This window comes from Trichechus manatus, unplaced genomic scaffold (assembly GCF_000243295.1).
Source record: "Trichechus manatus latirostris isolate Lorelei unplaced genomic scaffold, TriManLat1.0 scaffold00012, whole genome shotgun sequence".
Lineage (NCBI taxonomy): Eukaryota > Metazoa > Chordata > Mammalia > Sirenia > Trichechidae > Trichechus > Trichechus manatus.
Window position 1 is genome coordinate 2,132,009 of NW_004443948.1, and position 14,618 is coordinate 2,146,626.

Below are 14,618 nucleotides of genomic sequence, written 5' to 3' on the forward strand. Positions count from 1 at the left end.
TTGTATCCTGTTCTCTTCATTCTCCCTTGCTCCCGAAGGGATGAGACCAGTGGAGTATCTTACATGGCCACTCACAGGTAGGGTTAGTTACTCTTGAATGATGTTTTTCTTGAACATAGGTCATATTTCTTATTATTCACACTCTTTGGTGAATGACATATTATAGAGATTCTGCATTCTGTTTCCCTGTCTCTGAACAGTGTTGATTTTTCTAATAAACAGTCCAATTACTAGATGAGCACCGCGAATTGTGAATTGTGCAAGCTTGCTTTTATGCTTTGCTAAGGTCAATCTGTAGAAACCCTGTGTTCCTCAATCTTCTTGAACTTGGTAGGTCTCAAATTCCAAAGTGTGAAAGTCTTGGTTTTAGGCCTTGTCAAGGTAGGCCTTGTTAAAGGCCTTACTCTATGGCATCTGTTGGTCTCTCTGCTTGATACCTGAGGTCTTAATAAGGCGTTGATGATGCCTCTCCTCTCTAGCTAGCATGGACTTCCAACATCAGCCAGTTGTGGTTCTGCTTAACCTTTAGTAAATCTGTTACACTATCAACCCAACAACAGTTGTTTTTTATTAAGCCCATCCTGCATCTGTGCATCCCAATCCTCAGCCAAGGATGCGTGAGGGAACTTCCTAACCCTCCTGTGCAGGCTCCTTCTCTCCAGTGCACTGCCTCAGAGATACCAGCTACATCGGTCATTCCAAACTTTGATCTCATGTCAGCAAGGCATCTCTGTCATTCCTGGACTCTAGCTTCATGCACTGCAAATAGGCAATTGGCCAGGTCAAGCATGGGATATTCTTTGTGAATTTCCATTCCCTCAGAGACTGGAGACTTGCACTGCATGTTGTTAACATTTTCACAGTGTCTAGTTTGCAGTAGGAGAGGCGCAGTAGTTAAGAGACATGGTTGCTAAACAAAATATCAGCAGTCTGAATCTACCACCTGCTCCTTGGAAACCCTATAGGGCAGTTCTCTGTCCTATAGAGTCGCTCACTATGAGTTAGAATCTACTCGATGGCAATGGGTTTGTTCTTTTTTGGTTTAGTTTGCAGTAAGTGCTCAATAATTATACTTTGAGCAAATAATAAGAGCACTTGTCTCATATATTTTGCCCAGTTTTATGGTTGTTTGTTGTTAGATAGCTGGTTCAGTACCAACAACTCCATAATATTCAGGACTGGAATTCTTCTTTGTAAACTACTCACCTCAATCACATTTCATCCTCTATGGTCATTTTCTTTTCTGTCCTATGCACTAACCCATAAATGAAACTCAGACACTTTTACTTGGGTCATCTAAAAATGACACAAGATATTTACATGTAGATTAGAATTTACTGAAGTGTGGGGAAGAGAAAGGATTTTACATCCAAGGAATGAAAGTAAAAATTTTAAATTAATTATCAGACATTCTTGTGATTTAACACTTTATTTTTTGGGGTGGTAACTCCAGCACAGCAAAATTTTGCTTAGTTATCAACCTGTCTAGTCTCCAGCCTCCTACGATGTTGCTTGACTCCTGCCTTTCTTCCTTCTCCTTTCTCCATTTTCCCACTCCCAAATTTCTCTTCATTATTTTTTTGTGCATAGCAGTGAAATGATTGGTTCTCTTTTGCTGTTTATTTTTAGTGTCTAGCCTCAGGGTCCCATTTTCTACATCAAAACGGTGGACTTCCCTAAACAATATCCTTCTCTAAGAAGAACTTTGGTGTCAGTTGATAAAATAGTTAGAGAGTTGCATATTTACAGAGATTCAAAAACACAAATAATTAAATATATTCATGCAAGTAGCAACTTAAGTCAGTCATTCCTTTGACAGGAATTTACTGAAGGCTTTCTATATTTCATGTGCTGGAGTTAGAACTGAAAATTCATAGCCAATCCTCTCCATGAACTCCCATTCAAGTCAGGAAGTCAAATCAACAGAAAACAATATATCAAGTTCTATGACTGATGTATACACATGGGTTGCTATGGGAACATTCAGGGGATAGTAACTCAAGCTAGCAGAAGAAACGTGATTCGATTCTGTACAGTGCAAAATGATCTGTGCTCAAGTGTCTTTTTCTCTATAATGATTTTCTTGACTCTCAGATTATATACCCAAAGTATTTTCTATCATTGCTCTCTGTATTTTTCTTTTATAGTTTTAATCACATTAACGTGTGTCTCTGGGACTAGATAGTAAGTTCCATGGTGCCAGCTCTCTGTCCTCAGCACTTGCACAGTGTCAAGCACACAGTAAGTGCTCAATAGTCATACTTTTTAAAAATAATTATACTTTGAGTGAATAAATAAATAAATGAAAAGACTTGAAATTAACGTATCTTATAAGGCTTAAAACATAGGCTTAATTGGTTATTTTTGGTAAAATATTAATGTTTTCAAAATACAAAGTCTGTCGTTCATTTTTGTTTATGTTCGTAATTGATTCTCACCTGAATCAAACAAATTTTCTTTGCTTTTCTCAATATTTGTGTAAGTGAAAATATGGCCTTACTTTATTTTAATTTTGTTTTCAGGCTTGTTTTCTTTTTTTCCCTCTCTGATTTGAGAAAAACGTTTCATTCTTTGTATTCTTGTTTACTTTTTTCAATAAAGGCAGTGTGGTTAGAACTTTGAGGATATTACTCATTGATATAGTCAGAAAATAGACTATGTGCCCTCTGGATTGACTTAATGCTTATGATTGCAACAGCAGAGGGAAAAAAGAATGTATTTTTAGGTGTGTTACAAAGAAGTGTCAAAGCACCTCAGGCTGAGAAGACAGTCCAAGATAACACTTTTCCCTGATGTTAAAGACAATCTGTTCCTGCCTCCCCCAGACTCTGATTACTGCTCACACATCCCTGCATTTCCGCCTGAGAAACTTCAATACTGATAACCTCATATTTAGGTCAGTACATAAGGTGACAGAAAAGTTTTTAGTTTTGAAAGTTGTGACCGTGAGGGTACACTGTCAACTTCTGTAACAATGTAATGCTTAATTGTTCAGAGCTTGTTTAGGGGACTGGATATACTGGAAGATTTCTAATGGCATACAGAATTATCAGCAGGAAGACACACCAAGACTCATTAGTTAGTTCTCTGACTTCTAGGCAGGACTGGATCCAAGTTCTTCCCCAACATATGGATAGCCTTAGGAAAGAAGAATCCTCAGATCATTTCCATATCTGTCAGTGCCTTGAAATGTAGTGTGGTCAAAAGAGCACTCTATAGGAAGTCACAAGAACTGACTTCTCTTTTTAATGCAATGATTTGCTCCATGGTTTTATGCTTACCAAACCTACCTGTATTTGTTTTCTTATCTGTAAGATGACAATGGTGGGGTACATGTTTGTGAAAAATTCATGTGAGAGAAGTTGAGTTTGGAAGGATCGCATCACCTTCGATCTTTGTGAAAAACAGCTCAGAAAGTTACAAACTACAAATAGCATATCTTTTTAATATTAGGATATTATGAAAATTCACTGATTTTATTTTCATAATCCTTCCAAGGGTTATTGTAAGTTTTTATCGAGTTGATTCTGACTCATGGAGTCCCCACGTGTGCAGAGTAGAACTGCTCCATAGGTTTTCAAGGCTGTGACCTTCCAGGAGCAGATCCCCAGGCCTGTCTTCTGAGGCTCCTCTGGGTGGGTTCGAACCACCAACCTTTCTGCTAGTAGTTGAGCACTTAACGGATTGCACCACTCAACTGTTGGAAATAATTTTAAAGTGTTAATAATATTCTTGTTCCTAGTAAGAAGGGCTTCATTCCACATCTGGACATCTAGAAGGAGAAGAAATGCCCTGAGTCTTTTAAAAGAAACTAATTAAATACAAATAATTATTTGTGCCTAACTTCTCCAGAAATAGAGATATTTTCTGCAAAGGAAACAAATTGATCTTTTTTGATTATTAAAGTAAGATTTAGTACACAGGAACTACTAGTGTTGACCTTAGATTCTAAAAATCGAGGATGGCTACCACTTACCCTTTTTCTATGGAGCCGTACTTCTCATTCTAGGGATTCTTGGGATTCTTGTCACAGAGGCATAATCTTCAGTCCATCCTGGTATTTCTGAGTCAAAAATCTATGAGGGTGGTATATGGGAAGCTGTATTTGTCACAAAAGTCTCAAGTTGTACCATTGTCAATAGGGACCATATTTGGAAAATACTGGATCTGGATGGTGTAATTGAAAAATGGATGGTCTTCTGCAGCTCTAACAGGAATCAGATGTAACACAATGAATACAGTTAAGGAATCCAGTCACCTCCAGATCCTTTAAGCTACTTTGCCCTCCTGTGATGCCTCATCCCTGACATTTCTGTCTACTAATTACACTTCTTGATGCTTACTCTTTGGTTAAATCTACCAAGTTACCGCTGATGTTCATTCTCCTCTTGAAAAAAAAACACAGAATCTTAGAAAAGGGTGCCGCTTCGGAAGGACTTATCCCTTTAGGAACGGTCTTTTTGAGGTAATGCAAAAATGACTACTGATTCTTCCACCTCACATCCATGTCCATTATAGGACATGTCTATTTGGTGTTTGAGCTTTGCCATGTAACTTGCTTTAGTCAACAGGACAGTAGCAAATATGATACCAACAGAGACTTGAAAAATGCTTACACACTTGCTAGTATATAGTAGCCGTCCTTGGTTTTCAAAATCTAAGGTCAACACTAGTATTAACTGTCTTTCATGACTACCGTGTGGAAAGTGAGGATGTTTTGTTTACAGTAAAGTCTAATTGATACAGTCCTATATCAGTGGTGGAATCCCTCAGTGGTGCAAATGGTTTTAAGCATTTGGCTGCTAACTGAAAAGTTCAAGTCCATCCAGAGGCACCTTGAAAGTCCTGGCAATCTATTTAAAAAAAAAAAAAAGCCTTTGTAAAGTCTATGGAGCACAGTTCTACTCTGACACACATGGGGTGGCCGTAGCCTATATTGATTCTCCAGCAACTGTTTGTTTTTATTTTATTTTTTTTACTACATCTGTACCCTCGACTCACTTACTTTGGACACATCATCAGGAAAGACCAATCACTAGAAAAGGACATTATGGTTGGTAAAATAGAGGGGCAGGGAAATGAGGGAAACCCTCAATAAAATGGATTAACACAATAGCCACAGCAATGGACTCAAACAAATCAACAATCATGTAGATGGCACAGGACCAGGTAACATTTCATTCCGTTGTATATAAAGTCACCATGAATGCGAACAACAACATACTCTTCTCATTGTACAGGAAGAGGTTACACAGATAATAAAATATCAGAAGCATAGCTTCTACCTCCCCAACCCCTCCCACCACCAAGTTCAGCAACAACCAATGGCACATCTATCATCACAAAATTTTTTTGTTTTGTTTTTTCAATCTCTCTCTTTTGTTTTTATGTACTATCATTACAAAGTCTCTTTGTATATTTGGAGTGAAGTCTTAATACTATGGCACTGGATTATTCATTCATTCATTTAAATAATTAAGATGTTAAAATAATGAAAGTTGCATGAGACATGTTATTGAGGTATTTAAAAAAAAGAAACATTAGTTTCCTTTTGCTTCTGGTTATGAAATATTTTGAGAACCTGCTGTGATTGTACTTATTATTGAATAATTTATATATTTAAATTAAATAATTGATCATCTCATAGCAAAATTCCTAAATCTCCAACTAGGGAAAAGGAATATCTATGAAACAAATGATATGTATGACAAAGATTCCTGCTTGTGCGTATTTCCTTAAATACCTACATAATAGGTTTATGCATACTCTATATGAGATCAGCACATTAGAAAATGAACATGCATATGGTTATTAAGAGTTCTTAAATGTGTTAAATGGTATAATTACTAAGAAGATTCAAGATAGGTTATTTTATATACTAGAGAAATATTGTGTAATATACATATATGTATATATGTATCAAATCCCTTTAAAATTCACTTTACCGTTAATACTACATCAATGCCAGCACCTATATTTAATAGCAAAATAATGCAACTCCACTAAATGTATACTTCAATGCCTATATTATTATGCTGTTGTAAATTAGGCACTTTGGGCATTTAGTTCTCTGAAGCAGTTGTAAAAGGAGGTATCTAAGATGCTTAATGTGCAAAGAAGGAATTCTTAGGTGCTTGGGGAAATCAGTTAATTAGAAGACAATGTACTTTTGCGTAAATGTTTCTGCATGTATATGTGTGCACTAATATATCACACATTAGTCATAATAAATGATTGAGAATATTTACTTTATTTACTCACATACCTATTTTGGTTTATAGATCTTGTACATAAAACCATAGATACGTAAATGAGCTCTCTTTAGTACTTACTAAAACTCTTAATGGTCTATAAATCTTTTCTTACACTGAGCAGAGCTGGTCAAGTTCCCAGAGCATTTGTTGAATCCATATCTTTTTATGTAGCACTCCTTCCCCAAATTCCAGAATTTAGAATTATTAATCAAGTATGATATTGAGTTTGAATGGTAACACATATATAGGAAACAAATTATGAAACTAGTATTACTTCGACATACCAAAGAAAAGAATTATGACAATTTTTCTTTTTTAAACATGGCTCCATGAAATTTTATTTCTTACTGGAGCATGTGGACACCTGTTTATTTACAAAGCCTTCAGTCATAGAGACATAGATTCAAAGAGTTGAGACAAGAATAAAATAAACTGGATGGCCTCCTTTTTAATCCAACTGTGACTTTCATCTTTGTCACAAAAAAAGCACAACATTTGGCAAGATTGGAAGCTTCAACTCCAGGCAAGTCCAAGTTGGCATAGAATCACCTTGACAGGCTCCCAGATCAGCAAGAACTCTCAGCTCTGAAAGGCTCTGTTTGCTAAATTTTTTTCCTCTGTAAAATGAACAAGATACTCACGAAGAGAAGAAATAGCCTCACAATTAAGGAGAGGGAGCATCAAGCTCAGTCAGCTTATCCAGGTGTATAAGATTCTAAGGTAAGTTAACAACAAGCTGTATGAGAGATACGTGTAGAGTGTATATAAATTAGGATCATTCCACAAATTTGGGAAGAGAAATGATTTGCTCTGTTCTTTTTTTATTTCCTGTAGGACCATATCGTTTCCCTTTACGTTGGAGGCAGTTGGGTCTACCAGTGAGAGTAGGAGAGCCAGATAATATGTTATGTCTTGCTTGCTCAAAATTCTGGTCTGAAGGCTATTTTCAATGTTAGAATTTATGACGGGAAAAGACTCTCACTTTTTTTCTGCTTAAATTAAATCTCCTCCTAAAATAGAATCCAATGAAACACGTGTGATGAAAAAGTCACAGTGCTAGCAAGCTGGGAAATTACCAGGCTGAGTCATGCACACAGCTTGAACTCTCAAGTCAAAGCTTTTTGGTCTTTATTTAGGTTCACGATTTGCACGGAGGGCTATATCTTTTTCCCATGTCATACAGGAGATGTTGGCAAAACCTTGAGGAGAAGCTGTAACATAAGCCTGGTTATTTTAGGAATCGCCTTGGCTCGTGTCACTGGTAGAGTCAACCAAGCTGTTAAGTGGCAGAAGAAAGTTACTAAAACTAAAGAGTGTCTTAGTAAATCCAATATTGATGAAAAAAAAAGAACACTTAATCTCTTTCTTCCTGTGGATATGCATATGCTTAATTTCAGCTTTATTTACTTAAATCCTCAGTTGCTTTTTCTTTATTAGATAGCAGAAACAGAGAAGTTTATTATCCTGCCAGAGAGAGTATTATGTGCCACATGATGCCACATGATGTAAATAGTTGTCTCTTTTTCTGGACAAACCCAGTTCATCATATGCTTGTAGCTTTAATATATTTATGGGGTTTTTGTATTATATGTTGGAAACCCTGAGGACATAGTGGTTAAAAGCTATGGCTGCTAACCAAAAGGCGGCAGTTCGAATTCACCAGGTGCTCCTTGGAAACCCTATGGGGCAGACCTACTCTGTCCTGTAGGGTCACTATGAGTCAGAATTGACTCGATGGCAACGGGTTTGGTTTATTTTTTGGTATGTTATATACTGAGCTCAAACATAGCAACAATTGTGAGGATAGCACAGGACCGGGCGGTGTTTCAATCTGTTGTACGTAGGGTCACTATGGGTTGGAATTAACTCAATGGCACCCGACAACAACAACAGCTTTAATATCTTTAATCAGTCCATATTGATGGAACTTTTTCCAGGCTTCTTTCCTGTAGCAATGCAACATGAAACACTGTTTTGCTTGATTGAAAATGCTGGGGCGCTCTAGAGTGAAAGTTATGCCCTTTAACTAGCTGTCATTTTCTTCTTGTTTATTTTACTCTTCAGAATGTTATAGTCAGAAAGCCTGCGCAAACTGAATCTCCAAAATGTGTAGAAATTTATCCCAATACACAGCTCATCAGGAAAAGATTTCAAAGCAGATATCAGAGTTTCTGGCTCCCGGGGCTTTTTCCTCTGATAAACATTCTCCCAAGAAACTCCTGGAGCTGTGGTGGCACAGTGGTTAAGCGTTGGCTGCTGACCAAAAGGTCGGCAGTTCGAATCACCAGCCACTCCTTGGAAACCCTATGGGGCAATTCTACTCTGCCCTATAGGGTCACTACAAGTCAGAATCGACTCGACGGCAATGAGTTTGGTTTTGGTTTGGTAGGACGCCCCTAGGGCTCTTTTGGTTCCCTTTCTATTCCCCACATCAAAAAATGGAGACCTGCCCTATTTCTTACTCTTTGATCATATGTGAAATTCTCTTCTAAAAAGATAAAGTGTTAAAGAATAATTAAAAAAAAAAAAAAAACCATTACTATGAAGTCAATTTCAGTTACTACTCATAGGGATCCTATAGAACAGAGCAGAAATGTCCCATAGGGTTTACAAAGCTGTAATCTTTCGGGAAGCAGATTGCCACATCTTTTTCTTGCAAAGCAGCTGTTGTGTTGGAACAGCCGATCTTTCGGTTAGCTGCAGAATGCCTAACCACTGTGCCACTAGGGCTCCTTCTAAAGAATAATAACTACCTAATATTGTTATCTCTAGGCCTATTGCCTTTCAAAAGGTGATCTACAGACAGAAAGTAAAGCCTATTTCATTTTTTTATTTGAGGGGCCTATTTCAAAAGAAAATAGAGAAAACAAATGAATTCTCAAAAACAAATGAAAACAATTTATTTCTCCAATTTTCAAATCAATTTAAAAAAACCCCAAATCTATGGAACATACATAATGAAACTATGTTCTACCAAATGAGTTTATTCTGCAAAGATACAGTATCCCAAAGGAATGGAATGTCCCTTGAGGCTGTAAAATCAGTTGATAATTATGCCTATTATCTCCAATTTTTGTTCTTCTATGGAGAAGAAAGCCTCTAATCTGATTTGTGCAGCACTATTAAAGTGTAACTTTCTTAGTCTCTACATCCTAAAATCATTATATCATGAAAGCATCTGCACATAGAACACTGAAGCCCCCAAAATATTTGGAAGTACAAAATGAGGCACAGAATCCACGGAACACTACCTCCGTCTTACATATACCACCACAGATCTTCAAAGGACTCTTGAATTTTGTCACAGATGGGCATAGGTGGTACTTATCCCAGTGACCAGATGGAATTAAGCTAACCTCAAGATCTGACCTAGAAATTGGATATTTTATGGATTTTAAATCACAGGAATGATTCATATGTAAGGAACTTGAGAGTATCAAAGAATTATTTCAGAACCCCTAAAACCATATTATATGGAGTCCCTGGTTGTACAAATGATTAATGCCTTCAGCTGCTAATCAAAAGTTTGAAAGCTCAAGTCTACACGGAGGCTTCTTGGAAGAAAAGCCTGGCAATCTACTTCCAAAATATCAGCCATTGAAAATTCTAGGGAGCACAGTTCTATTCTGACACACATGGCATTGCCATGAATCAGAGTCAACTCTAAGGTCAACTGATTTTAAAATCATGTTACATATAGTGCCGAAATCACAAGTCTAAAAGTCAACTAAGCCTGGGTTTTAATCCTTAATTTTGGAATTTCTTAACAGTGAGGTTTTGGGAAAATTATTTTGTCTTACTAATTTTAAATTACCTCATTCTCAAACATAGGTATAATAAAGGTTACTTGTCAGAGTGGTTGTAAGGAATAATACAACACATGCAAACTTCTTATCCTAATATCTCTTTCATAAAACACAATTACATAAGTTGAGTGGTTGCTACTATATTTACATGAAAAGCCAGTTATATGATTTGGAAGGATTGTACTGGTCACAGTTATTTGGTCCTAATATAAACTTCCAGGCCCTAATGTCTTTTTATGTATTTTTGGTATATAATGTCTTCTTCCTCCTTTTCTTCCATATGCTCCAGTCTTAATAAATGATTCTTAGTGCACCTCAGTGCTTCTCAGTCTTGCCTTCACATGAGAAATTTGCTTGGTCTATGATCAAGAATTTTTAGAAGGCTTAGTCAACAGGCTTGCTGTGCAGATCAACCTTGCAACACCGCCCCTTGACAAATTCAACAGACAGGCATCGGTGTCGCTCTCAGGCCCACAAAGAGTAGACCCAGTGTAAGCAATAGATTATGTCTAAAGGGAAAGCAGCCACACATGTAGTAGAAAGAATCAGGTTTACTGGAAGTACTACACCTACCTTCTAAGCCAGCAATTTCCAGTCAATAGATGTTGAAAATGTTCTGTATCTGTGCTTCAATATGGTAGCTATGAGTTACATGTGGTTATTAAGCACTTGAAATGTGGCTAGTGCAACTGAAAATTAAATTCTAAATTTTATTTAATATTAATGCATTAATGTTGAAATTTAAATAGGTGTATGTGGCTAATATCCACCATACTGGACAGTAAAGTTCTAGGCAATATTTTCTTATCATAACAATATTGCTTTTTAAAACGTTAAAAACATTTGTTGCTTAAAGCGCTGTGTTTTCTGTTATGAGATAATTTTAATAAAATGCAAGTAAAATTAAAAATATCATTTTATGTTCTGTAATTCATATGTCTTTTTTCTTTTTCTGACCATTTCTTTTCCAAAAATAAAACCGCCTTTCTCTCATTTTTTTTTTCTTTTTTTTTTTTTTCCCCTTTTCTTCTTCCTGTCCAGGATACCACTTTCTACAGTAGTAAAGGAAGTGAGACTCTCTAATTTAGGCATTTCAAGTAGAATTTGTAACAATAAAAGTACATAACAACCAGGGCCACATGAATTATGTACTGCATAAACCAAATTAAACAGCAAGATTATCTAAGTGCAAAGGGTCAGGGCTAATAAACTGAACATAATCTCCTGTGTTCTATCCTTAAAGAAAATTAAATTTTAATGATCCTGAGAGCTCACAGTTTAGGAATGCCACTCTAAGTAATCACATAAATGACAGTTAAACTCCGGAACTGAGTTAAAAGTTAAACATCCTTGCAATTGCTACTTCAGTCCACGGTGTATTAGTTGCTTCAGGCAAGCTCTAAGGAATATCAGAATATTGACAGGTTAAACCAACATGCAAGAGACAGCCTTGAGACCTGCAAAATTAGTCACTGCTGTATGCAGAACATTACACTAGAAAGTATGTTAGACACTCAAATGCATATTGTCAGTCTCTAGCTCTGTGAGTTTCAGGAAACACTCTTCTTACTGGGAAAATTCTGTCAGTTGTATCCGAGGCTTAAGATACTCGTTCAGAAAAGGGTTTATGGAAGTCTCATTTCTATGTATATATATATATATATATTTGTTCTGTTTCTGAATTTTCTTGTCTTTTTTTCTCTGAGTATATTAGAGAGCATTGGAGTGAGAGAGGAAGCACGAGAGAGGGAAAAGAGAGTAACTGAGCAATGAGATGATTTTCTCTGGGACTGAACTCCCAGAAGCTGAGTTCTCAAGCTTCTCTAGCCTGGATATTGCTGAAGGGTCAGCCTGCTCTCTCTACCTCAGCACAAGAGAAAACTTCAGATTATGTAGTTTGAGAGTGAAAGGAGCTGAGCAGAAAAGATGTTCCAGGGATTGGTTATTGCTGTTTTTCAACAAATCTTCTGGCTAATGTGGATAATATTTTTTCTAATACTGTGGTTTTATGTGTTTAAAAGAAAGAAATCAGATGTTAGATGGTATATTGTCACTGATTTGTTTAAGGAGAATTAATAGAAAAGAAGAAAAGCAGTTAGTGACGGAGGGGGTATAAAGAGAGAGAAAAGAGAAAAGATGTTTATAGCAAGACTACATAAAGAGACTGGGACGACAACAAATCCAACCAAATCATTATTATAAATGATGAAAATTAAATGAATTTAGATTGATATACCACCCAAAGTTACAAATTTAAAACAAGCAAGGAAAAAAAATTAGGAAAACCATTTGACTATATAATTGATGAGGAGCCCTCGTAGCACTGTGGTAACTGCTAACTGAAGGTTGGTGGTTCAAACCCACCAGTGGCTCTGTGGGAGAAAGATGTGGCAATCAGCCTAGAAAACTCTATGGGGCAGTTCTACTCTGTCCTATAGGGTTGCTATAAGTCAGAATTGACTCTAAGGCATGCAACAACAACATATAATTGATGAAATAGAACGTTTGTGTTGCCTTGGAATTCGTGATGGTGTGTTAGAATTGAGGGTAAATAAGGACTAATCCTCCTCCACCCAATTCCAAAGAATATCACCAACAACCAAGACAGAACTAGATTTACCACACTCTTTCCTACTTTACCTCATTCCCCCCGACACGTCCACATATGCAGTGGAAACTGATGGAGGAAGAAGTAAAGGACTGGAGTTGTTGAGAGTGCCATGTTTAGAGGGAGGTGTTATGATGTCCCTTCTCCCCACCCCCAGCCTGCCTCACCAAGGGCTCTGTAGTGGAAAGCAAGTTGAACAGGAAAGAGGAGATCTAAAGAAATGAGGTTGCCTGGAATAAGGGAAGACCAATTCCCTGAATGAATACTTGCTTTTTCACACACTCTCAGGCCCAATAGCAGACCACTGTTTACTTAAGAAGTTTCCCCTGGGGTTGAGGTTAGAGGATGTGTTAGATTCCTAGTGCTGCTATAACACAAATACCACAAGTAGGTGCCTTTGAAGAACAGAAATTTATTTTCTCACAGTTCTGTAGGCTAAAAGTTCAAATCAGGATCTTGTCCTAGTAATTTCTTTTTTGAAGGAAGCCTGGCCTTGGTTCTTGGTGATCCTCACATGGCATCTGTCTTCCCCAGTATGTGCCCCCATGTCACTGTGTCTGTGCTGCTCTTTACATAACTCAGAAGTGGTTAGGTTTAGGACACACCCTAACTCATTTGGCCTCATTAGCATAACAAAGAAAATCCTATTTCTAAACAGTATTATACATTACATAACTGGGCAGATTGTTGTTGTTGTATGTGGACTCATATAAGGAGGGGCTAGGATTCCAATACATATTTAGGGGGACAAAATTTAATCCATAACGGAAAGGAAAGTTTAGTGTCTTCTTGTTCCCCGATGATTTCAGAAACAATTTGATCCATGGTTTAGTGTGCCTGGAAAAGAGAAAATGGAGAAACACCCCTGGTTTTGGAGTAGGATCTCATGGAAAACACTTCAAAATATCCCTTCGGAGACATTTCAGCATACATTACAAGTAACTTTTTATCAACGAAACCTTAATCTTATAAACAACTTACTTCATATTATCTTTTAGCTCCATATTTCAGGACATTGTTGTGCAAGAACACACGGAAAGTCTCCATGAGAACATCAAGTGGTTTGCTTTCTGGCTGTTTCAAAATTTTAGATAAGGTATGTTTTAGCTAATTTAATCTCCCTTCAAAAACACTTCCCACAAAGATTATGATCACTTTGATTTTTTCTACCCTGTATTTGCCATTTTACACACCTCGTGTCAAAATCTCTGTGTATGTCTATTTCTTCCAGATAAATTATGGCAAAATTGATAGAAATGTAGAAAGTTTCAGTAAAATTAAATTGGATGGCATTATATAAGTTTTACTATTTTAGAAAATAGAGTTTTAGTATATCTAATTGAACAGTAGGGTATAGAAGCTAGCATGGACTTGATATTCCTCAAAATGTAATGTTTCACTTGAGAAAAAATCAAAGCTTAATAGAATTCGGAGAGGTAGTCGAAGGTTAAAATTTCATGTCACAAAAATAGAGGTTATGTACATAAACCTACACTTACTCTGCATTTCAATCTAGAAACAGACAAAAAGTATTTGATTTAGGAACTCGTTGCTGTTAGGTGCCATCAAGTGGATTCTGACTCGTAATGGCCCTATGTACAACAGAACGAAACACTACCCAGTCCTGCCCATCTTCACAATCTTTGCTATATCTGGAGGCTTCTCCTGACTCACGTAGCTGCAGGGGCTGATGAACTCAAGATTAGCAGGTCAATGGCAGACTGTTGGCTCAAGTCCCAAGAACCAGGGGTCAGATGATGACAAGCTGAATGCAGGATCCAGAGCAGAGCAAAAACCAGCAAGCTTTGCCAGAAAGTCCATACAGATATTGCATGCAGTCCAACCCCCCAAGGAAATGCTCTTTCAACTGACTGGCTGCTCATAGCAGATCTCATCATGGAGGTGATTACACCAATACGTAACTGCCAAACTACATCATAAGCATGAAAC